At 42.1% G+C, this 21,784-nt stretch overlaps 1 protein-coding gene and 1 long non-coding RNA gene across 6 annotated transcripts in view; one reads left to right on the forward strand and one right to left on the reverse strand.

The window, feature by feature from the left end:
- The window catches only part of LNX1 (ligand of numb-protein X 1), a 147,430-nt gene that overhangs the window by 44,995 nt on the left and 80,651 nt on the right, over positions 1-21,784 (forward strand). The gene's annotated exons all lie outside the window — the stretch shown is intronic.
- Positions 30-21,784, reverse strand: part of LOC129491030 (uncharacterized) — a 45,723-nt gene continuing 23,968 nt past the window's right edge. For 2 of the 4 annotated variants that reach the window (XR_010114101.1, XR_008660435.2), the window contains one exon: positions 30-4,356. This is a non-coding gene — a long non-coding RNA (uncharacterized lncRNA). The remainder of the gene's footprint in view (positions 4,357-21,784) is intronic. The other 2 variants (XR_008660436.2, XR_008660437.2) reach the window with 2 other exon arrangements.

The following is a 21,784-nucleotide window of genomic DNA, read 5'->3' on the forward strand; positions in this document are numbered from 1 at the left end:
AATAAATGGGAATAACACTTACGTCACAGGCTATTGTGATATTATGTAAAGCATTTAATATAGTGCCTGCTACATAGGAAACCCTTAACTTGTGGATTTTATCATGAGTAATGGAGGGAGTTAGAATATATTTCATCAATTCTAAGACATACTTCTTAATGTCTCCTGAAAGCAGATTCCATCTTAGAATTGACAACACCATGCAAAGGTAATTGGCAGTGTCTATCTTTCTTGGTTATCTGTAAAAATAATGGTGCACCTTCCAATAGACATAGTCTTCGATTTGATATAATTTGGTAACAACTAACTTTATCCACAGTGAGCACAGGTGGACTGAGATCAAGAAACTGGAGTTGCTGTAACCATACAGTCTCTTCCTCCCTCTCACTGAAGAGGTGGGGAAACAGCTGACTTGAGCTGAGAAAGGGGTAACCAGCTTAGGAGAAAGTCCATGGAGAGAGGCCTGAGCTACTTGTCAGCGGCTGAGGCCTCGCCTCCCACACATCTCTGCCTCCACAAGTGGCTCGGTCCTGACCATATCTGCCAGTCTCTTGACTCTGCCCCCGACTCCCTCCCCATCAATCATTCCTCAGCTATTTAGCTCCTTGCTGCCCTCACACTGCAGCTCCTCTTTCCTATGTTCCTCCTTCCCCCATTTGAAGAGGAAGACTGAATCCAGCTTGTTGCTTGGCTGGTGGTGTCTGTGGCCCAGAACCATAAATTTTTGAGAGCTGAAGGAGAGCTTGGAGATGATTTAGTCTAATCCCCCTATTTTATAGATGAAGAAACTAAGGCCTAATAATTTACCCAAATGACTCAGCCCCTGCCAGTAACAAGCTATGTGACCTTGAACAAGTTATGACATTTTTTTGGAAACAAGAGTAAAGCATTCATCGTCTTATGAAATGTGTCCAGAGGAAGCAATAAAATTGGAGCTAGTGGTTAAAATTGTAAACTACCAGCTCTAGGCAAAGCAATGACACAGAGGTGACACAGTGTGGCATGTGACCCTGCACAGCACCCATCATGAATGGAGCATCGTCCGATGGAGTCTGACCACCTGGGCCCGCTCGGAATGGCAACATGGGATTTCCTTGACCAACTTTGAACACGTGCAGCCTGGGTCCATTTGACAGCAGTAAGGCTTTATGTTTGAATATGCTATTCCAAGGATTTTTATCTAATTCTAAGAGTTTCATATACAAAGGATGGCAGCAGAGAGGCAGGGCAGAGTTCAGTCATGGAACATTAACAAGCTTTAGCTTGTATTGATTAAAAATGTGGCCTCTGGCCCAATGTGGTGGCTCATGTCTATAATCTCAGCACTTTGGGAGGCTGAGGTGAGTGGATCACTTGAGGCCAGGAGTTTGAGACCAGCCTGGCCAACATGGTGAAACCTTGTCTCTACTAAAAATACAAAAATTATCTGGGCGTGGTGAGGTGCACTGTACTACCAGCTACTCAGGAGGTTGAGGCGGGAGAATTGCTTGAACCTGCGAGGCAGAGGTTGTAGTGAGCCGAGATAGCACCATTGTACTCCAGCCTGGGCGACAGAGTAAGACCCTGTCTCAAAAAAAAAAAAAAAAAATGTGGCCTCTGAAGTCATTCAAATCTGAGTACAAATCCTGGCTCATCACTGACTAGCTATGTAACCTCAGCTAAGCTTCAAGCCTCTCATCCTTAAATCAGGTTTTAATGATGGCACCTACCTCATGGGAGTAAGAATTAAATGCAATACACAGGAAGCATTAGATGCCTGGAACATTTTAAGTGCACTATAAACATCAGAGATGAGAAATTAATGGTGATGAGAAATAAATGATCTCCTAGGAACCTTGCAGCAAATGCAGTGGCTCCCCATCTCATTGATGAGAAAACTCTGATTTATTGAGGCTGAGGAAACTTCCCTAGGTAATCCAGCCAGCCTGGAACGCAGGCATCCTGATTCCAGGACTGCATCGCTACTGTGTTGTCATGGAGATAGATTTGCTTGGATGTGTTAGGTTGTTTCACACCTTTATAATTCACTAGGGCCAAGTTGGGGGGGCTGAGATGGATTCTGAAACAGATAAGTAATTGCTTTATAGATTAAACTTTTCTGGGTAATGTTTGGGTAGTTTCTTTGGCCAGTTAAAATTATGCTGAAGATGGCAGTTCCTAGTTTGTACAATTATTTTTCCACTGAAGTAGGCATAAGAGAGCAGACTACAGGAGTTCTCAAAGTCATCTTTAAAGTGATTAGTCAGAAATATTTTTGGCTGCATGAGCTAATTGATGAAAGATTACAAAGGATCAAAGGGATCTTATTGCAAACTCATCTGGAATAATCCTTCCCTCTTAGATGCTGGTGCAGTTTTTAATAGAAAAAAAGCATCTGGGTACCACTCCCTCCACCTTCCTGCGATGCAAGCCCTACATAGGTCTGAGGTGTCATCGGGGATGTGCTGGTCAAGTGCATTATGATCACAAGCGGGACTCCAGAGTTAGAGCCTGGCCCTGCCAATTGCTGGCTGTGTGTCTTTGGGCAATTGCCTTAACTTCCTGTGTTATGATGTCATTGCATCAACCTCATGGAGCTACTGTGAGGACTAACAGACTATATCATGCACACGCAGCCCCAGTACAGTGCCTGGCACATGGGCATTATCGATCAGTGTCAGCTACTTACGTGTCAATCTCTGCTACTGTACAAGCCAGCTTCCTTTCTTCGCTCCCTGCACACTTTTCTCTTTAGAAAAGATACTCGCATGGTACTGGGCAGCAGTGCTGGTGTCTTATCACTCCAGGGTCTTCCCTGAGGTACCCACCTTTTGGCCTCCTTGGGTTCTACCGAGATAGCAGCTCAACCTCATCAGGAAACTAATTCCTTTAACATCACAAAAGAAATCACCACCTCTCGGGCAGGGCATGGTGGCTCACGTCTGTAATCCCAGCACTTTGGGAGGCTGAGGGGCTGGATCACCTGAGTTCAGTAGTTTGAGACTAGCCTGGCCAACACAGTGAAACCCTGTCTGTACTAAAAACACAGAAAATTAGCCAGGCACGGTGGCATGCGCCTGTAGTCCCAGCTACTCAGGAGGCTGAGGCACGAAAATCGCTTCACCCAGAAGGCAGAGGCTGCAGTGAGCCGAGGTGGCACCACTGCACTCTAGCCTGGGCAACAGAGTGAGATTGTCTCAAAAACAAAAAAAAAAAAAAAAAAAAAGAGAGAGAGAGAGAGAAATCAGCACCTCTCAGGTGCTTACTAATTTCCATGTACTGCTCTCAAACAGCTATATAGTCTATTTCAGAGAATTTAAAAGCCCAATGACAGCTAGGCAGGTGTGGTGTCTAGGGTTCAAAAATAGGACAGCGAGGGTGAAGAAGACTAAGATAAAGCATTCCATGTAACTCAGGTGTTGTTTCTTGAGTTACAAAAGACCCAGAGATGAAGTCAATGTGTGTTTGGTTTTTTCTGTTTGTTTACTGTGGTGGTTTTTTTATTGTTTTGGTTTTTTGTTTGTTTTTGTTTTTTAATCCCCCATTCAGTTGCTTAGTGTCATCTAAAGAAAGCATCAGGGAGATTTGTTTTTTCTTTCCCAGTTTCTTTGGACATAAGCTGCTCTCCTCTTTCTTGGCATGGTTGACGGTTGAATTGAGGCATATGGATCTCAAAGGAGCCCAGTGATGTGATACTCCTTCAAATTCTTGACATTTGTTTATCATTTAGCAAAGGCAGGGAATTTCTATTAATAAAAATAGTGGTTTACAGAAACAGATTTGCCTTGTCCAGTGGAAGTAAATTAATGTTCTAAAAAAAAAAAATTGAGCAAGATATTTCTTACTTCTTGGAAGTTCTTTGTTCAGCGTTTTCTTTATGTAAGTGTGATTTTTTTTTTCTTCTTTTCCAAGCTAGGTAGCCTCCTGGTAGATGAATTAAAGTTTACACTTAGATAGCAAAAAGAAAACATTCATTCCTGGGAAGAGTATAATTTAATAACAAATACTTATCAAATGCCTATGACATATCAGGCATGTTCTAGGCTGTGGGGATTCTGCAGTAAACTTATATTCCAGTGAGAGAGCAGTAAATAAGCACACATGTAGTACATCAAATGGAAATAAGTGGCATGAAATAAATAAAGCAGGTAAGGAGATGCTGTTCTACATAAGCAGGCCTTGCCAGGAAAGCAGCAGAACCCAGAAAGAAGTGAGGGAGGGAGCCATGAGGGCAACTGACCTTCAATAACAGTAGCAGACAGGACAGGTGTGGTGGCTCATTTCTGTAATTATAACACTTCGGGAGGCTGAGGCAGGAGAATTGCTTGAGCTCAGGAGTTTGAGATAAGCCTGGGCAACATAGTGAGATCCTCATCTCTATTTAAAAAAAAAAAAGTAGCAGACAGGACAATCTGACGCCAAATCCACACCTATGAAGTGCTAATGATTCCTACAGCACAGGATTCCTGAGTAGCAAGTGAGAACCACGTAAGAGGAGCTGGCACCTGGGTGGGCTCATGACCATCAGTTCCCTCTACTTCCACTTGCTTTCCCCCTGATTTATTTCTGATGGTAGAGGAGGGTTCTTACCTGGTTAAGCATCACTCTGGGCCACGTGTGCCGAATATAGATTTAAATGCAATTGCAAATGACAATGGCCTTCTCCACCTTGACCCCTATTCTTACTCAGTGTAAATTCATGTTGAATTTTCTCATTCCGAAATTGTGTTGCCTTCTAAATTACTCCAGCCTGTTCATGTCTTTGTCATGGATTTTCTCTAATTGCAGATGTACCCATGTCTAACCTATTTTTTCCCTCCTCTTGCCTCTGTCCTCTATGGCATTCCCCACCTCAGTGTCATCCATAAATTTTGTGACACTTGCTCCTAGGTCATCAGTCAGAGTATTGATTCAGATCAATGTGATGGCGGATTGCTAGGACACTCTTTGAAACACCTTCCCGTGGCTGGGCTTAATGCCCCTTTAGTTTGTGATTTCTGATCATTTTCAGCTTTCTTTGGACTAACAGTGAACATAAAATCCCAAGACACTGCGCATTCAGCTCAATCCACCCCCTACCCCATGCCTTTGTATTCTTAATTACAACAACAGTATTACAATCTTTAAGATGATCTCATGAACTTGTCTGTGATCATTTAAATGCAAACTGTCCTTTGTTTCTTTATCCCTGGTTTTCTGGAAGCTCAATTTTACTTTCCTAATAGTTATTCCCAATTTTTCAAGCTGACAATTGCATATCTCATACACTAATTTTTCACTACCCTTTCCTTCTGTTTTCTCTCTGCATCACTATCACATGTTGTTGGCCTTGTTCCAGTCTTCTGCCATCCCCCTGAGTGCAAGGTAATTTTTCAGAAATAATTATTCATTTTTACTGCACCATTGTTCAGTAAGCATATTAGTCAAATTCTATTCCCCAGGGCCATGTGTCATCTGGAGCAGCTGATTTATGCATGCTCACGTTTGCCAAATATTTCTTCACCTATTTTTTGTCCAAGCTTATCTGTGTGGGGTTTATATAATTCTCCAAATTTCACTTATTATAAAGCTATCTGAAAGTAGTTTAGCACTGCAAGGTTTAAACATTTTTATTTTAGTGTTTGCCTCTTTTACTTTTAAATCTGTATTCCTTCAAGCTTCTTGGCCTACTTTTTTTTTATGACTCAGACTGAGCTTACAGATTTTTAAGTGATTGCTAAGTATTAAGTCGTTCTGTTTTGGCTCATGTGTATTTTTTTCTGCTGAGCTTAATTGAAACAGTCCGTTTTCTTGGCCTTATATTGTTCTTGTCTCAAGTCAGAACTATTCAGTGATCCTAAGAATTTGACACACAACTGAATAGATCCCTGCTCTTTCCATTTGATATAAATGGTTAGAATCTACACTAAAAGAATCATGAACTCTAAGTCTCTTTTAGAAAAAAAAAATATATGAAATGTGCTGATTAGATCAGCTTCTTAGAAACTACCAAGTGTGTCATCTTCCAAAAGCATGGAACTTTCCACTATGTGAATAGTTTGGCACTAACTGTTCACACTTTTCCTTAGAGAAATAATTTTTTTCAGCCCAACCTCTTTTTTTTGACATGACCTTGCCGTCAGTGTAGTTTTAGAGAGCCATTTGCCGAAGTTGATTCAGTTGCTGATGGTATCCTAACTTGGTTGTTACCTCCACCCACTCACTAGAGAATCCTGAAATCACAGAACGCATTCCTGCCATTTCTTTCTTTCTTTTTTTTTTTTTTTTTTTGAGTTAGAGTCTCGCTCTGTCACCCAGGCTGGAGTGCAGTGGCGTGGTCTCGGCTCACTGCAACCTCCGCCGCCCAGGTTCAAGGGATTCTTCTGCCTTGGCCTCCCAGGTAGCTGGGATTACAGGCAAGCACCACCATACCCGACTAATTTTTGTATTTTTAGAAGAGACAGGGTTTCACCATGTTGGCCAGGCTAGTCTTGAGCTCCTGACCTCAAGTGATCCGCCCGTCTCAGCCTCCCAAAGTGCTGGGATTACAGGCATCAGCCACCATTCCCAGCTCTCCTGCCATTTATTTTTAGAATCAAATCCAGTGCCCTTATTTTACTAAAGACAAATGTTTGACCCCAATAAGTGAGGATACTTAAATCAGCACTGTGTCAATGTCTACAGAGTCTGTAGCTGTTTACAATAATATCAGCGTTTTGTTTGTTTGTTTGTTTGTTTGTTTTTGAGACAGAGCTTTGCTTGTTGCCCAGGCTGGAGTGCGGTGGTGCAATCTTGGCTCGGTGCAACCTCCCTGTCCTGGGTTCAAGCAATTCTTCTGTCTCAGCCTCCCGAGTAGCTGGGATTACAGGCACCCACCACCATGCCCAGCTAATTTTTTGTATTTTTAGTAGAGACGGGGTTTCACCATGTCAGCCAGGCTAATAACACTATTTTTAACAAGCTTTTTTACAAGGTGGCATGGCACTTGGCTTTGAGGTTGAGTTGGAGCATACTCAAGTAAAGGCTCACTGTCTTTTCTGGGGAGGCGGGGACAGGGTCTCACTCTCACTCAGGCTGGAGTGCAGTGGCAGAGTCACGACTCACTGCAGCCTCCACCACTCGGGCTCAAGCCATCCTCTCTCCTCAGCCTCCTGAGTAGCTGGGACTACAGGTGCACGCCCCCATGCCTGGCTAATTTTTGTATTTTTTGTAGAGACAGGGTTTTGCCATGTTGCCTAGGCTGGTCTCGAACTCCAGAGCTCAAGCCATCTGCCAGCCTCAGACTCTCAAAGTGCTGGGATTACAGGTGTGAGCCACCATGTTGTCATTTGGAGTTGTTAGCAAGAATGGGGTAGTTGCTATGCCATTTTATTCTATTCAGATAGCACTAGATTTGGTATTGATTAGTAGCCCGAGCAAAAACAACTGGAGCAACTGAAAATACTGAATTTCCAGTTCTAACCACATGGCCAAGTCAACCTTTGCCATGGATGCCCCATGCAAGGACAGTAGAAATCCTAATTGCAGCTGGTTACAGAGAAGGAACAGCCTCACTGGGGTTGACTCCCTCAGCAGATTACAAGAAACCATTGTCCCTGTCCTCCAAAAGCTGACTTTGAAAATATGAAGCAAGCAATATCTTTGATAGTGTGGGTTTTGGGTGACAGCCGTCCTGGTATTTAGAGACTTGTGTATACATACATGTTAAGGAGATCACTTTAAGATCAGAGCAGGCATTAAACAAGTTAGAACAAAAACATTTTCTGCAACTGAATATTCATATGAATCATGTGCTCACATTGTACTAGAGAAATTGCAAAGCTCAAATCCTTTCAAAGTCCTACAATTCTTACACAAACAGTCATTTAAAGGAGAAACTAAAAAAATTAGCTGGGCATGGTGGCACATGCCTGTAGTCCCAGCTACTGGGAAGGCTGAGGTGGGAGGATTGCTTGAGCCCCAGGAGGTTGAGGCTGCAGTGAGCAGAGATTGCACCACTGCACTCCAAGCTGGGTGACAGAGTCAGACCTCGTCTCAAAAATTAAACTAATATAAAAAAGAGAAACTAAAGGACATCTGAGCATTTTTATCAGCCCAAACATAACTCAGTAGGTAAATATCTGTATACTTCACTATTCTTTTTATAGTGAGAAGGTCCAGACCCTGGCCTCGAGCATCCCTCAGCTCCACTTGGCAGGGGGCCCTTATGGCCCCCTTGGTGCCAGACAGAGCCCTTAACTGGTGTGCTTGCCATAAAGCACACTGAGCTCCTTTTATTGTAGCAGGGTGATTACACGGCTGATCTGATTTTATCCAGGAAATTTAACCTAAAGGAAAAAACAAAAACCTTTAAAACACATTCAGCCCTTGGAACCGACTTCACTTTCAGTGGGACCAAGTTGATTTAGTCGTCTTTCTGGATCCCCTTCAACCCGTCACATCTCCTGCACTTGGCCACGGAAGACTGTCTGTGCATGACTGTTAATCGGCCATTTGGCTTGTTCCCTCTGATTACTTCCAGAAGTTACAGAACATGTTGTCCCTATTGAGGGTCTTCAGTTACCTTTTATTTTTTTTCTCCCCAAAAGGGTTCTTGTTGCAGCATGTTCATGTTTAGCCTTTCCTGGCCATGAAAATAATGAGACTGGACACTAATGGCTGCTGCATTTCGAATATTTGTGCAGCATCCCCAGTGACCTGAACACCTGTGAGTTTGAAGGCTCTTTCAATCACAGCTTTTGAATAATAGATGAATCAAGTGAGACTCAGGCTACATGGGGAAGAGCTTTTAACCAAATGCATGCCATGATACTAGGTTTAAGCAATCTAACAGCAAGTGGACTGACTCTGACTTTTCCTATTGTAGGGCTTATTCAGATTAATTGTACCTAAAGTGCAACGGAGTGGTTTTTCAATGATGAACCCTCATGCATTCAAAAAAGCAGGGGTCCTAGTCTCATGCCACCCCTCATGTTATAGGCTTGCCTCCTCCACTAATTTTCCTTGGAGTTAGCGGGAGCCCCAAATGCAGCAGAACTTCACAGGGAAAGCTGTTCTAGGTAGCAGAAGACCCTGCTGCCAGAAGGTGTTTTTCTATGGCTGCTGATCCTGGCTGTTAGCCTGAAAGAAGAGGGTCTTGCCCAACTGTTCTGTAGACAGTCTAGTGGAAAGGGGTGCAGATAAAACCTGGATGCCATGGTGTCCCATCCACAGGAGCAATCCACATGCCCATCCTTCAAGCCATGTGTGTTTCATGTGCTCTTTTCCTCTGGATTCTGTGCTTGGGAGTGAGTTTGTGATTTTTTTGTTTTGTTTTGTTTTGTTTTGTTTTAATGAAACGTATCTAGCCAATGGTTGGTTGAAACCAATTGCTATGTAAATTTTATCACATACTTTATGTTATCTTTGGTATTCAGAATGAGACAGAATAATTAGAGAAGCAATTATTGACAGTAGCCAAGGCTCTCTCCCCCAGCCTTAGGATATTCTGTCCTCAGAGAGGTACAGATGCAACTCACTCAGGTCACTGACCTCCCCACACCGTCTCCTGAAAGGAAGCAAACTGGCTGGACCAGAGTGTGTTTCATGAGGAAGGAGTGCTGCTCACTGAAAGCTGTTCTTTTGTTGTCAGTGACAAAGGCATTCTCTTCCTTGACTGTGTTACAGGGCGTGGTTTGGGTAGGCTCCTGTGGAACTCGGGGCACGGCCTAATGACAGATGGGGAAGTGGTACAAAGAAGGTGCCCAGGGCCATCCACCTGTGTGGGGCTCCTGGCAGTACTGAGTCTCACAAGCCTGGCAGGAGAGCCCCGTGTTTGATGCAAAGTCACACTAAAGTAAACGGAGAGATGGAGAGAGTGAGAAAATATTAAAGGAACATAAAAAATGTCCACTTTCTGATCCTTTGAAACTACTCATTGTGTATTGCTATAAAAGGAATAAAGTTAATCAATGTTTTCCAGAGAACCTGCATCTGGCCACCTGTTGGTAGAAGAAACCCAAGAGCCTTCCTCCCTTCTCCACCCATGAACTAGATTAGACAGAGGGAAGACTAGAACTTGACCCTCAGACAAAACATTGTCCATTAAGAAAGGGTGGACCCAAGGCTATTGTACACATAGGACTTCAAGGGTGTTGGTTACCATTTGAAAGCATTTACAGGAATGCTTTTACTTCGTTTATAACTTGTTTGGTGTTTGACTCCATGAGAAGCGTCAGATGTTCGTGCAAGTTAGCTGCCTTTTTTATTTATTAATACATGCACTTTTATTATATGTCTTATGGCAAATTAACTTTGACAGGAAAATCAGTACTCATACCGTCCCCACTGCGACTCTAAAATGCAAAGAAAACAAACCTAGAGGTGAGTCTTCTCACCTAATGGCATGCCTAGTGGCTCAGGTTATAAAAAAGCGGTAAACAAAAAGGTAGATTTTCCTAAGTAATTAGAAATCATCACTGTTAACACCAAGTCAGAGATATTTGGATTTTGCTAAAAACAGAAAATAAAGATCCTGGGGTTGGAGCAGAAATTTTACATCTATACTAAAATATTTATATCATAGTGTAGTAAATGCAATCTAGCATGTCTTTTGTGTTATTTAAATAACAACACAAGATGCATCATTAGGTGTAGAATTGAGAAGAGGAAGAGAACCCAACTAATTATAGAAAAACAAAGCAGTGGTTTGTCAAGAACATTTTCTGCTTCTTAGTGTAATCAAAGTCTCTTTAGAGGCATTTAAAGCATTCATTTAAGGAAGCTGTGTCACATAGTATTTGCAAAACTCTTTATGAAGGAGCAATATGGAAATAGAAACACCAAACCAGGGACACAGAGGCCCTGAGCTCTGGTCCAGAGCTGGTAAATCAGGACTGCCAAAATCATTTTTTTGTAATGTGCTTTTGTAGAATGCACTGTGTTCTAGGACAAAGGTCGGGGAGGAAGAGGAAACTTCTTTAGGTCAGGAGTTGCTGGTGATCTAGGCACCATTCCTAGATACATTTCTAGATATTTTACTGGGACCGCTTTTGTAAGAGTTCCTTAGGGAACAACTTTGACTGTGTGTGGCCTTTGTGTAAGAGTCCCCTCTTGAAGAAGATGTGGAGTGGGAATCTGTTCATTCGCACTGCGAGGTAGGGGGCTTTGGGCACTGGAAGAAATTGTAAGGCATTTCCCATGGGATTTCCACTAAGAGACTGACCTGAGAATATGGGAAGTGTATTCACAGGTGGAGAGCATTGTGTTTATGTCGAAATGGTTTTAGTGTCTACGCAGTTCTTCCTGGTTATGTAAGGAAAACCAGGCAACCTTGTTACATGGAATAATGAACAAAACAATGGCAAAGCAGCTACAGGGTACAGTAAAATGCTTATTAAAAACAGGTAGGAAGACTTGGGGGCAGGATCAAGTAATTAACCCACAAGGCTTCTATCGGTGTGGTCCCTGAGTACCTCTTGGAAGTACTGACTTTGACTAAGTCCAATCCTTTGGTATTTGAGCTTCCCCATTGGTAAAATGGGGGTGATGGTGCTTTTGTCAACAGTTATCAGGGGTCATATCAAATGTAGACATACAGTTAGTCCCAGCCCGATATGCTCATGAACTGTGCCAATAGATGAACGAGAAGTAATTCATCTATTGAATTACTATGAATGAGGAAGTGAAAGAGAGATGGCATAAAGGCAGGGAATTGACTAGGAAGTACATGGCGTATGTAAGTCACTGGCTATAGAGCCAAGAAACCCAACTCATTTCCCTGGCCCTCATCCTTCCACATCTTATTCCCATCTGTATCAATGAATTGCAATGATTTTTATAATTGATAGTAACATTTACCTCTGAGAACATTAATGCAGAGTTTTAAAGTATTCACTAACAGAATAGAATGATAAAATCTAGCCATAAAAATTAATTTACGTTCAACTTTATTACAACATAATGAGCCAATTTGTTTTGTTAGATTGATTTCTCATGTACCCTTGCAGGTAAGCAGAGTGAAATAAAGTTTGCTATTCTTGATGAAGGGGAGAGATTTCATTTGTGACAACATCAAAATGTACGTTTTGTGTCATGGAAATAATAACATTTCAAGGAGAAAGATAATGACTATGGTAACATTTGCAAAAAGGACTAAAAGAGTCATGGCTTAAGCATCCAAAACAACAAAGCCTGGTCTCCATGGCTTATGGGGTCTATGTAACCTAATTAAACAGACTTAGTTTGTAATGGAAACAGCAATGTTGGTGAGTCTCATACGACTTTGATTACATCCTTTGTGCTCCTTAAAGAAGTCTAAACCTTTAAATTATGATGCAGAGAGAAAACATTGGTGCTATTTCTCCTCTCTTTCCTTATAGCAAGGAGGATTCATAAATATTCCCTGCAAAATGACAAACATCTCCCATCAGCTTCATGACTTAATAGAAAAACATTTTCATCTTAACAGGTTAACACTACTGGTTTCTTTGTACCCACGAGCAGTCATTTCTTTCTGTTGTAATTGTTTTATAAGTCCTCAGTCAATGATTTTTACAACAAGGCTGTTAAGACAGGTCAACCATTACTATGGGCAAGGATGCCAAGGTCCCCAGACATAGCAGCCTGGATAATGTATATGGCTGAATAGAAATGAGAAAGAGCACAAATCACTGACTCTTGATTTGGTACTCTCTTGAGTACAGAAGACAGTTGAGATATTTCTTGTGAAAATATTTACATCCTCCCCCACAGACAGATAGGTTGTTTTACACCAAGTGACCAAAATACAGGGCCTAGAATTAAGATTTTTTTTAGAGACTCTGTTACCCAGACTAGAGTACAGTAGTGTGACCATAGCTCTTTGCAAACTCAAACTCCTGGGTTTAAGTGATCCTCCCACCTCAGCCTTCTGAATAGCTGGGACTACAAGCATGCCCTCAATGCTTGGCTAATCTTTTGTTATTTTTTCGTTTTAGAGACAAGGTCTTGCTATGTTGCCCAGGCTACTCTGGATCTCCTAGGCTCAAGAGATCCTCCTGCCTCAGCCTCCCAAAGTGTGGGGATTATAGGTGTGAGCCACTGCACCCCACCACTAATTCCTGCTCTCCTTATATCAACTTATGACATTTAGGGTTGAAGATGGGTCCCTACCCAGAAACATATGCCCTTGAGAAGAGGATTCGCAGAGACCCTTTAAGAGCCAAACCAACAAAGCTGTGAAGGCAATGGTGGAATAATTAGCAGTGAAGTTGATATTTCTGAGGTGCACTTGTTCAGCCTGCCCTTCCCCCTTCTCCGTGGGGTAACTGGGCCCTAGGCTTCTCCTGAGAACCATCCCTTTCTGATAGGTGCTATTATGAAAATCTTCCACAAGTCTTACTTGGATACACTCATAAAGTAGGCTGTGACTGTCACTGCCCATGCTTTTGGTGTGTCCACTCCCATCTACCTCTGCCCACCCTCACTGCCGTGGCACCTTGATGTGTCAGTTGGCTGCCAGGGCATGGGCAGAGGTTCTCAAACCTTAGCGTGCACTGGAATAGCCTGGAGAGTTTGTAAACAACACAGATGCTTGGCACCCCTCTCTCACATCAAGCAGTTATCCCTAGCACTACTGACATTTTGGACCAGATAATTCTTGGTTGTGGGGGCTGTCCTGGGCATTGTAGGATGTTTAGCAGCATCCCTGTCCTCTACCCACTACATGCCAGGAGCATCCTCCCAAATCGTGGCAATCAAAAATGTCTCCAGGCTGGGTACAGTGTTTCATGCCTGTAATCCAGCACTTTGGGAGGCCGAGGCGGGCAGATCACTCGAAGACAGAAGTTCGAGACCAGTCTGATCAACACAGTGAAACCCCATCCCTACCAAAAAATACAAAAATTAGCCAGGTGTGATGGCACGTGCCTGTAGTCCCAGCTACTCAGGAGGCTGAGGCAGGAGAATTGGTTGAACCTGGGAGGCAAAGGTTGCAGTGAGCTGAGAACACACCACTGCACTCCAGCCCGGGCAACAGAGGGAAACTCCATCTCAAATAAAAAAGTCTCCAGATACTGTCAGATGTCTCTTTGGGATAAAATTGCCCCTGATTAAGAATGACTGTCTTAGGGACTGTAATTCCTAAAGGGAGAATGGGGCCTAGGATTCTATTTTTAACAAGCTCCTCAGGCAAATCTGGTTCCTTTGTATGTTCTATCGGACCTCGCTTCGTTTTCAAGTCTCCATGTGCCTCAGCCCCTGCTTCCATGGCTGCCTAGAGGATTTACAGCAGTCTTAAAAGGTAAAGCTTAGTTAGTCTCAGGCCAGGCCCACTGTGCTGTCCAGAAGGCAATTAACTAACCAAATAAACAAAATTATGCCATGTGTTGATATGTGGCCCTCTCTCTGCACCTAGGGAGCATATGTGGTTAATAACAGGGTCCTTTTGGAGGTAATGTGTGTCTGTGCTGTTGTGTAACCCCAGGAAAACAATACATGGGCTCCCCTGATGGGATCTTTGGACCCAAATGAGGACAGAGCGTCAGCCTGGCAGGCTCCCAGAGGAGGAAATATTTGGAACAGATGATGCTGGCAGAAACTTCCTGGGCAGCCTGCAGTGTTCCTTGAGGGAAGGGTGAACCTGAATTCATCCTCAGGTGAGGCAGCCTTTAGCAGAAACCCATCACCCTGCTGCCCTACAGGAGCTGAGCACTAGCAAAGTATGGTCTGATGTCTTTGTTTCTAGCATAATGATTTGAATGCTCTCAGGAATTCTGTTTAGTCTGTCTCCTGTGGTTGGAACTTCCTCTCCAAATGGTCACATAGGGAATGTTATTTTCCAACTGGCATGAGGAGAATTTCCTAGGAGGACTATCAAAATGCAGTGCTGTGGATGAGCTGCTCCATTCAAGAGGGAATGGCCTTTTGCAGGGTCTTTATGGAAAGCAAACATTTTGCAGCTGATGGTTTTGTGTCACCAGGTACTTTCTTTTTTTTGTTTTATTTATTTATATATTTATTTATTTATTTGAGATGGAGTCTATCTCGGCTCACTACAACCTCTGCCTCCCAGATTCAAGTGATTCTCCTGCCTCAGCCTCCCGAGTAGCCAGGACTACAGTGCGTGCCAACACGCCTGGCTAATTTTTGTATTTTTAGTAGAGATGGGGTTTCACCATGTTGACCAAGCTGGTCTTGAACTCCTGACCTCAGGTGATCTGCCTGCCTCAGCCCCCGCAAGTGCTGGGATTATAGGCATGAGCCACCGTGCCCAGCCACCTGCTGCTTTCTTGAAGAGAACACTCAATATATTGTGATAGTATCTGTGTCCTTGGTCCATCCCTTTCTTAAGAACTTAAGCCATTGCATAGTTGTATTTAGAAATAAGGTCATCCTTGTTTCTCATTGCAAGACTGAATAGATGCTTGGGGTGTCAGCTTTTGTCTTGTATATTTCTTACAGCTGCGCCAGAGCCTGTTAACTCGTTTCTAGCAGAAAGAACAACTGAAGTAGCAAGTGGTTTCCAGTCCTCAAAGAGGACTCACTGTGTCTGTTACCTAAACATTCCTCTAGAGAGAGAAATAAATATATTGCCAGGATGTTGTTCTGATAGAACAAAGAGTAACAACACCCGAGCCTGGAAGAACTTGTCCTAAGATCTGTCTTAGAACTCTGAGCAGCAATTATGATCTGATGTCAAGAAAAATGAAGTGCAGAAATTGTGGCTTACCAGCAGCTTGGTTCAAACGTATTACAGATGTGGGGCATTTCACTCTCACATTTAATCCTGTTCACAGTTTACACGATTATGAGTTCATCCACCTCCCTTTACATTCACCCCAGGCTTATATGTTTACATGGTGGAGAAGCATCAGAGCAGGAAGAACCTAATAACTAATTTCAAGCTAAAATCATTTATACCAAAAACATTTTGAAAACTAAATATTGTCCCAACTACTGTCTATTTCTGTGTGTCTCATCCAGGGAGCTGTGGGTATAGAATGAGATGGATAACGGCTGAGCCATCGAATTTCAAGATTATTAGGGGTCTTAGAGATTGTCCAATGCAAGCATTTCACTTTATAGATGAGAGGGATGCGGCCCTGGAAAATAAAGTGGTTTACTTAAGAGAATGCAGTGAGCTAGTGCAGGAAAAGAACAGGTGGCCTCTTCTTTTCTGACCCAGTTTTCTGCTAATCACAAAATTCTGTTGTCCATAAAGTGTTCTTTGCCCACCTCATGTCCACAGCACTTCCCGCTAGACAAAGTAGTGGGGCGGGGGGACCTCTCAGCTGAGTTTAACTTACTGGAAGCAAGAAAGTATGAGACTAAAGCCGTGTGTCTGTGTGTGTATTTGGCTCACTGCAATCTCTGCCTCCCCAGGCTCAAGCCATCCTCCCACCTCAGCCTCCTGAGTAGCTGGGACCATAGGCACACACCACCACACCAGCTAATTTTTTGTATTTTTTGTGGAGTCGGGGTTTTACCATGTTGGCCAGGCTGGTCTCAAACCCCTGAGCTCAAGCAAAACCTCCTGCCTAAGCCTCCCCAGGGTGCTGGGATTACAGGTGTGAGTCACTGTGCCTGACCTCATTTTACAATTTTAATTCCCTGTCCTCCCTCCTTTTTTCTGGAACATTTTAAAGCAAATTCTGGACACTATGTGATTTGACCCTGAAATACTTAAACAAAAATTATAGTTTTAACCGGCTGCATAGTCTTGTCTTTGGCATGCCACAGTCAATGAAACTATCCCCTAGACGTAGGGACATTTACTTAGATACATACTCAAGTTTTCACTATCCTAAATACTACTACTTTTTTTACTCTGAATTCTTAGATGTAAAATTACTGATTCAAAGTAAGAGATTTTAAAAATACTTGATACATATGCCAAATTGCTTTCTAAAAAGTTTATACTCCTACTATCAGCTTTTATGAAGTATTTCACTTAAGATCTTTATAAGCAATGGGTGTTATCATTGCTGATTTGATACATAAAAATATAATCTCAGTATTCTTTAAGTATAATGTTGCACTTCTTTAATTATAAATGAGGATAAACAATTTTCTTATGTTTAATTTCCCATATACATTTCTTCAATATTAGTCATTTTTGGTGGCTTTTTTGGGTGACTTTTGTATACCTTTTATATATTAAATATGATCTTTGATTACATATCTTGCAATTATTTTTTCTATTATCATTAGTCTTTTTTACTTATGATTCTTTCTGTATATTTTTTTTTCTTTCTGTATATTTTAAAACATTACTTAAAAATAATCTTAAGGAATGTTTGGGAAAGTAGAGAGCACAACTCTATAACCAAATTGCTCTAACACAACTATTATTTGCTGGGCTTGTGTGTGAAGGCAAACATTTTTACATAATTGCAATGGCTTTAGAACACTTTTTGATGGAGAAAGTATTCAATTTTTACTTGATTAAACATATCAAACTTCTATTTCTTTAAATGGTAGAAAGCGTGAAAGTTTTTTTTCCATATCGAGGTCTGAAAAGTATTCGCCTACATTTTTTCTAGTCTCTGTAGCATTTTTATCCGCAGGCCCCATGTCAATGTGTTCTCTGTACCTGTCTTGGAATAGAGAAGCTTTTTCGGGACTGTGTTTGCCCTTGGATGGTGTATGTTCATTTCCTGTGGCTCTGATTTTCATGCATTTAGGAACCAGGCAAATGCTGTCTCTGGCCCACAGATGCTGAGTAAGTTCAGCCCAGCCTTACCTGGGCTGTGTAGTAAGTTCTTTCCAATGTGGCTCTGTCCTACTATGGTGGTAGCTTGTACACCTCCTCCTGACTCTCTCTCACTCTGGGAGCTCACAGTGTATATGGAGCTGTCAGATACAGTGCTTGCTCTGTTCCCAGGGTCTCCCTGTATCTGACCCTGCCAACAGAGCTTCATGTTTTACTGGGTGGACTATTTCTTCCAGGATGCAATGTGCCACCAATGTCCCTTCTCCTCTAGACTTTTGTTCTCATTTCCTAGGCATTGCAGTCTCTATGTGAATGTAGAAATACGTGAATGTAAAGCAGTAGCTTGGTTGGCTTAAAAATCAGCACCCACGTTACCCGGTTTTTCTGTTGCAATGGCCTCTAGGTCTCTGGACTAGGGAAATTTAGAAGTACCTTGTCTCCTCAACTATGCTGCCGTCCCCACTGCCTGCTCCCAGGCAGATTCTGTCTTCCTGTCTCTGAAGTTAATGCCTGGGGGAAGGTAGCTATTGTGTTTCTCAGTCCAGCTCCAGCTCCGGTGCCCTTATCTCCTAGATTGTGTCAGTTCAGTGCCTAAGTTTTGGTTTTCTAAATTTTCTCATGTTGTTTTCTGTGTGTGCATGTGTGTGTGTGTGTGTGTGTGTGTGTGTGTTGGTCAGGACTCTTAAGCTGTAATTGCCAATAAGTCAGCAAGACCAGAATGGTTCATGAACTGAAAACTCCAGACATCCCTGTATCTTGGAACTACATCAATATGCATTCTCTCTGTATTGGGCTATTCTGCTTTCCTCTGTGATGGCTTTTTTTATGGGTAGCCTCTTCCCACCAACCAGACATGTGTCGTCTCAGCTCTGATTGATCTGATGTTTGAGTCACATGTCCATCCAGAGCCAATACCTTTGGCTATGGATGTCCTGATTGGCTAGGTTTGATCACACGCTTCTCCCAGCTAGTCCCCACCTTCCAGGGAGATGGTGCTGGGGTAGGTAAACTTAGCCAGTTTGTTTAGGCCAGGTTTGGTCAATTATCTGTTCTCACTAGTTGCTGTCTAGGCTATACACTAGTCCCCCCTTATCCACAGGGAATGTGTTCTAAGACCCTCAGTGGATACCTGAAACCACCATAGTATTGAACCCTGTATACACTGTTTTCTCCTACATGTACATAACTGTGATAAAGCTAAATTAATAAATTAGGCACAGGAAGAGATTAACAATGCTATAAAATAATTATAGCAATATATTGTAATAATTGTGCATACGTGGTCTATCTCAAAATGTCTTATTGTACAGTACTTATCCTTCTACATGTGATAATATGAGGTGATAAAATGCCCACATGAGATGAAGTGAGGTGAATGACATAGCTATGACATAGCATTGTGACATAGCATATGGCTACTATTGAACTGTAACTTATGAATTGTTTCTGGAATTTTCTACTTCATAGTTTGAAGCTGCAGTTGACCACAGGTAACTGAAACTGCGGAAAGCAAAACTATGGATAAGGGAGGACTATGTATTTCTTAAATATTTTGGCCGTCATCTCTGGATGACCCCCAATGATTGATTGACAGTTCTTCCAACTGGCAAAAGAGCAGTTTTCAAAGGGAAAATACACTGAGCGGACATAAAGGGTTAGGCAACAACCTGCACATGTTATTACAAAGAATTTTAGGAGACAGACTGGAAAACACTTAAACATGGATAATCCTGAATTCTGAGTAGTAAATAAACTTTGAAAATATTAACCTGGCACATAGTAAGCTAAAAAATATTAGTTTGTGGGTGAATGAAGAAAAAGTAAACTTTATTAGACCATAAACATCACCTAACTGCTGATGGCATTTTGCCTTTGTAATGGAACTAGAATCCCTGTAATTCTTCCCTTATTTGTTGGAGAAGATACTGAATCTGTCAGGGAGGAGGCAACTTTCATAAAGTCATTGTCCTCACGAAGTCCAGTAGCTGACAGCCCTGGTAGCCCCCTTTCCCCTGCTGAGGCTCACTGTTGCACTGTCCACCCTGTGATTTGGATGTGTGAGTATGAGCTTTACCACCAATCCAGTGAGGGTGCAAAGTTCAGGCTTTTGCTGAGCGAAGGTGACAATGCTGAAGAATGTAAAGAGAGACACTGGAAATGTACAGAAGAGTCAAAGCATTTCCTGTGCATGAATGCAGTGCTTGAAAGGAGGCTGGAGCCTCCAGAACCAGTGGAGCCAAGGAGTGCCCTGGGGCTAAGAACCTTTGTAATAACGGAGTCAGCACCAGGCTCCTGGAGACTAATTACGGGTGTGGGGGAATTGGAAGCCATCATGTAGGGAGCACCACACCACATTATGAAAGCGCTCTCCATCTAAGTATATAAATTCCTAAAATAGAAGAAAGTCAGTTATAATGAATAAATCATCCTTGTCTTAGAAAAATAGCTTATACCTTGAATCTGCTAGTTCACTGAACATGTAGAAATAAAACAATATCTGTTCATTGAAATTCATATCTGTTTATAAATGTGAATTGAAGAAACTGACGTTGGTGCTGAGAACAGAAAACTGAATATTTTAGTTCCCAATAGTATATTTCAGTTGTAACTAATGTTTATACACACAAGCTTGGGTCAGGTTTTGTTCTTGTTTTTTTTTTGTTTTTTTTTTTGTTTTTTTTTAGGGGCAGGGAAGAGTCTAAAACCTTATTTGATCCAGCATATATTTAGCCTCTTATGTATTCCTCACCCTTCATTTAGGTTTCTTTTCTATTGCTTTAGCATGATGATTGTGTCTCTGACAAAGAAGAATTAGCTCTATAATTTTATAAACATCGTGAGCCTTCTGTGGAACCAGCTGCTGGAGATTCAAAGATTTTAAGACAGAGTTTCTACCATTAAGGTCCTCACAATATAACAGAAGAGGTCAAAGGAATTCACGAGTGATAAGTTCCAGAGGTTACAAAAGTTCAAGAGAAAAGAGAGTAATTTTACCATGAGCCTGAAGGAAAGGCTCTTAAAAGATGCCTTTAAGCTGGGTTGTGAAGGCAGAAAGACGGAATAGGGTATCGTTGAGCAGAAAAAAGAGAATTTCAAGCAGATACTAGATTACATGGAAAGGCATTGAGACAGGGGCTATTTGCATCCAGAGTAGCACAGGGGTCTGGAAGGAAAAGCCTCTCATCACTGTTATTGTGAAAAGCTGTGCCTTAGTTCGTACTTTATCTTTACCAGCTGCTTGGCCAAGGGTTTTCATTGGGCTTTAAAATTTCTTCCAAAAAGTAGGCATTCTGATACTAAGTGGCATTTGTTGGTTTCCCCACTTTGTGCCAGGGTTTGGTGGTTTGATCAGTTGGTAATTCAGACATGAGAATTCAAGATTATGAAAATGATTCAGAAGCAGCTACTGTGTCTCACTAATGGAATAACCAGTACTCATCATTTTACATCAACATTTATGAGCTCCTCAAATGGAATTTCTGATAGCAACATGAGGATGGACACAGGAATGTGTTCAGGGAGCAGTGTGCCATGCCTACTGATGGGGTTTTGTTTGTTCATATCACTGTTGATTGGAAGAGGTTTCCTGCTGAACTTGGCGTATGTTATCTTTATTTAATATTTTTTTCTTTTCTAGAAAGTGCCCAAAACATACTGTGATGCTTTTCCTTTAAGCAAAGTCTTCCACACAATGGCTTGCATTTTAAAAAATCGAATGTCAATAAACAAGTTATTGATTAAATAGTAATTAGATGCTAGAAATTTGCAGAGTCCAATTTGCAAATTACCTCTTTGCCCATTTTATTAAATTACTGGATGGTATTTCCTAAAGATGTGACTGACTTCACAAAGAATTTCATTATCTTAACCAGCCCAGCCTAGCTTGCCAGTGCCTCCCCACACCAACCCCCAACACAGCCCTTTCCTGGCCTTCAGAGTGCCCTCCCTGAAAGGGAGATACTGTTTTGGCCACAGGATAACAGGATTGCCTACCATGGCGTTGATCCAAGAAGAACCTCCCCTAACTGAGGCTGCCTGTAAGCAGTTTTGAACCCTCAAGTTACTAGGTCGGTGCAAAAGTAATTGTGGTTTTTGCAATTAATGTTTTCATCCACTGGCCTGACAGTTCTCTCTTTATGGGGGATGATGGCCAGT

The sequence above is a fragment of the Symphalangus syndactylus genome, chromosome 10, assembly GCF_028878055.3.
Source record: "Symphalangus syndactylus isolate Jambi chromosome 10, NHGRI_mSymSyn1-v2.1_pri, whole genome shotgun sequence".
In the NCBI taxonomy this organism is placed as follows: domain Eukaryota; kingdom Metazoa; phylum Chordata; class Mammalia; order Primates; family Hylobatidae; genus Symphalangus; species Symphalangus syndactylus.